The following is a 4153-nucleotide window of genomic DNA, read 5'->3' on the forward strand; positions in this document are numbered from 1 at the left end:
TTATTTGCTATTACAAATTGATCCTGAATAAAGTATATCTTCCTGATAAAGAACTGCAGAGCAGAATCTACTTCATCACCTAGCCATGTGATCTTTTTATAAGTCCCTTTATTCATTGGCATATTCATTTCTTCAACTATAAAGTAAGAATATTAGAAAAGTTGGCATGAAGGAGTGGAAGAACATTAGATCTGAATTTAGGAGACTGGGCTTCCCACAATGGCTCTAATTCAGTTGCTTCTAATTTGCTACTTATTTAGTCTATGATCTTGAACAAATGGCCCCTCCCAACCACAGTTTCCTTATCTGTAAAATGATAAGAATAATACATAGAAATCATAGAAAGCTTTTAAGAGGATTAGATTAAGTGAAGGAGAATTATAAACTAAACAAGAAAGACTTTCTCTTTCCCTAAGGTTTGCAAAAGGTCAACATATTTGTGTTCCCCACAAAATCACATGTTGAAGCTATAATATGATGGTATTTGTAGGTGGACCTTTAGGAAATTTAGGTCATGAGGGGAGAGTTCTTATGATGGGATCAGTGCCCTTACCATAAGAGATATAAGAGTCCGTGGTCATGCCACCCTGAACATGCCCAATCTCATCTGATGTTGAAAGCTAAGCAGGGTTGGGCCTGGTTAGTACTTGGATAGGAGATCACCTTGAAATACAGGTGCTGTAGGCATTTAAAGAGAGACAGAGAGACAGAGAGACAGAGAGAGAGACAGAAGAGAGTTTGCTACCTCTCTGCCTTCTACCATATGAGAATACACCAAGATGATATCTCCAAGCCAGAAAGTAGGCCCTCACCAGACACTGCTGGTACTTTGGTCTTAGATTTCCCAGTCTCCAGAACTGTGAGAAATAACTTGTTGTTTAAGTTACCCTCTCTATGGTATTTCTCATAGCAGCCTGAGTTGACTAGGACATCATCCCACCTCTGATCTATCTTTCGGTATCACTTTTCAGAGTGTTCCTTCCAGAAAGCAGGGTAGGATGTCGTGTACTGGTTGTGAGTGGTACCATTGTGCTTTTGCATTCTGGGGGTAGAGTTCCCTTGGGCAAAGTATTGTATGGAAGACAACAACAGGTAACAGCACGAGCTATGCAGTTTAGAAATTTCAGAGAATCCAGAAGAAGCAGGACACATTCCATCACGAGCTAGGAGAACTGTCTAAATGAATTCCTGCTAAGCACTGGCTAGAAGTTGTGCCAAATAATTGCACTCCAGTTATGCTTTAAAATGAAGATGATGGATATGGAAGGCAGAGAACAGAACTCAAACTGAAGATAATTAAAATTTTCTTTGCCTAGAAAAAATCTCCAGCATGTTGTTCCAAAAGACCCACTAAATTCCAAGTAAACAAATATAAAAACATACTCCAAGAATGTAAATATTTTTTTAAAGTACAAGTATAAATAAAAGTCTGACAATGATTGTGACAATAAAAAAAAAATTACTCACTGATTAATTAGGGACTTGTTTGGCTACCTAAAACAGAAAATCCAAATAGTGATGGCCTAAATAAGATAGGGTTTATTTCTCTTTCATGTAGAAGAAGTCTGATGATAAGCAGTTCAGAGCGGAAAAGGCAGCCTATCATGTCATTTAAGGACCCAGTCTTCTAACTTTTGCCTTCTGCAGGCCTGTAGGTGACCTTCTCAAGATGGCTGCCAATGCTCCAGCCATTACATGGAGGCAGGAAGAGAATAAAAGCAAAAGAGACACATGCCAGCTGATTCTTTCCCCACCAGGGGCCCATCTGAGAAGCCCCATTTGATAATTCATTGACCAGAACCATGTTACATGGCCACTCTCTCTGCCAGGGAGATTGCAAAATGTAGCTTTAGCTATGAATATTTTTACACCCTACCAAATCAGGGTTCAGTTAGTAAGAAGGGAGAATGGATATTGGGTCAGTATCTGGCAGCATCTACCACATCTACAAATCTACAAAAGTCAGACTGACATTTGGCTTCTGCTTTTGGGTGTGAAATAACAGTGGTTCATGGAACGATGTGTCCAAATTTTTAAAAGAAAAATGTAGCCCGTAATTTTATACATAGTAAAGTCATAATTCATATGAGAAGCAAAGAAAGGAATTTCCCAATATACAAGGGTTCAGAAAATATATCATCTGTGCACTTTCTTAAAAAAGAGATTCCAAATAATTTATGCCAGGTAACTGAGAGATGAGTCAATATTAAAACACAATCATAGGTAAATGTAATAGAAATTCCAGAGGTAATAACTGAGATCAATTACACAGTGAGTTTATCAAACAATTATTTTAAACACCTATTTTATATACAATTAAAATAAATGCACTGTCTAATTTGATACCACTATGAATTATAAATAATTATTTTATAAAAATCTATTAACACAATTCATTCAAGATAATATAGCAAAATTAAAAGAGTAATTTCTGTGAGAATCTTGAAAATGTATCAAAGAATTGCCACTAAATACAAAAAGGTCAAATAATTTTATTGGTGGATTGTTTCAAACTTTTTTTAAAAAAAGATAATGCCTGTACTATGAAAAAAAGTTCTATACATTCAAAAGGTGGAAAGTTTCCAATTCTGTAAAGTTTTATAAGCTTGATGCCCCAAATTAATAAAAATACTGCAGTGAAGGAAACTGTAAATTAACTTCTCATAAATAAAGAGCAAATAGTAATATAAAACAATATAATTTATAACAAATTTAACAATAATTTATAGTTAAGTTTTAAATGATAATTTCTAATTAATAAATTATAAATTTAAAATGTATAAATAATAAATTAATATATAATTAATATATAAATATTAGTTATTTTAATTTTATAATGCAATTACCCTTTGACCAAGTAGTATTTATTTTAAAAATGTATGAGTCATTTACAGTTATCAATTGCATTAAGATATGTGATCAAAAAACCCCTTAAAATCATTAAATGATTGCTCAAATTGTATTTAATAAAGTATAATGTGTATTCCTGTTAAAATCTAACAAAAGGATACCAGAAGACAGTTTTCTTAACATGGTAAAGAATATCCTAAACTAAACACAGCACTGAAAACACCAGAGTATTTCATTAAAACTGGTATCAAAAAAAGTATGTTGCTATTATTCTATATTGAGAGTTTATTCAAGGCAATGAGACATGGAACAGAATTGAAAAGGAAGAAAGAATATTGTTATTCACAGATGATTTGATACTCCACCTAAAACTCACCAAAAAAATCAACTGAAATCAATTGGTGATTTAAAAGGTAGATTTGGAATAAATAACCAAACTTCCTTTTCATGTATAACAATCTGACAATATAATAAAAAAATATATCAATTGTTATACATGTAAAATATGTAAATACATATTTATAGGATATAGTATCCATAAATCCATGTATATATAGGATATAATATCCCAATATTATATATAAAAATATAAAATATTAGTCATATAAGATAAAAGTCAGAAACTAAGAGCGATTATACAGAGAAAGCCAAACATACTGGGAGGCCGAAAAGAAGAGTTGAATAACTGAGTTTAATGTCTGGAGGATGGAGGAGCCATAAAATAAATATTATTTTTTAAAAATGCAGCTTTACAAATCAATGTATAGAGTTACTATAAAATCAGATTAAAATTCAAATGGAATTTTTGGAGGTGGAGAAAGGGAGGGAGTAATTTGATTAGTAGCAAAACGATTCTAAAAGTCATCCAGAGTACAAAAATCTTGCTAGTGGATGACATGCCAGCACCCGCAGTCCCCTGAACCTTGGGAGGCCCATTTTCCTGGACTCCTCCCTGCCCCTGGGGCTCCAGGACTCTTGGATCACCTGATAAATTGCCATAATCTCTAGGAGAAGACCTTGAGCTCTTGATCTTCTCTTTACCCTAAGGCCCTTACACTCCTTTCACAAGTTTTCTACACCCTCTGCATTAACCTTCAGGTTCCAAACATCAGTGTTCACTTGAGAAAAAAATAGCATTTAATCAAATTAACTTCCACCTTAACAGACACACCACCATATCTGTATTTTTCAAAATCACTTGTAATAAGCTTATATTGCCTTGGAACCAGAAATCATGTTAACATTATTTTAAAAAGTATTTAGGAAGAGACCTTAGTGGAACCTTAAATAGTTACAATAATAT

At 33.5% G+C, this 4153-nt stretch overlaps 1 pseudogene; it reads left to right on the forward strand.

Moving 5' to 3' along the window:
• The first annotated feature begins 569 nt into the window (after positions 1-569).
• On the forward strand, positions 570-687 carry LOC118614209 (annotated as a pseudogene).
• The last annotated feature ends 3466 nt before the right edge of the window (positions 688-4153 follow it).

The sequence above is a fragment of the Rousettus aegyptiacus genome, unplaced genomic scaffold (assembly GCF_014176215.1).
Source record: "Rousettus aegyptiacus isolate mRouAeg1 unplaced genomic scaffold, mRouAeg1.p scaffold_m13_p_2, whole genome shotgun sequence".
Lineage (NCBI taxonomy): Eukaryota > Metazoa > Chordata > Mammalia > Chiroptera > Pteropodidae > Rousettus > Rousettus aegyptiacus.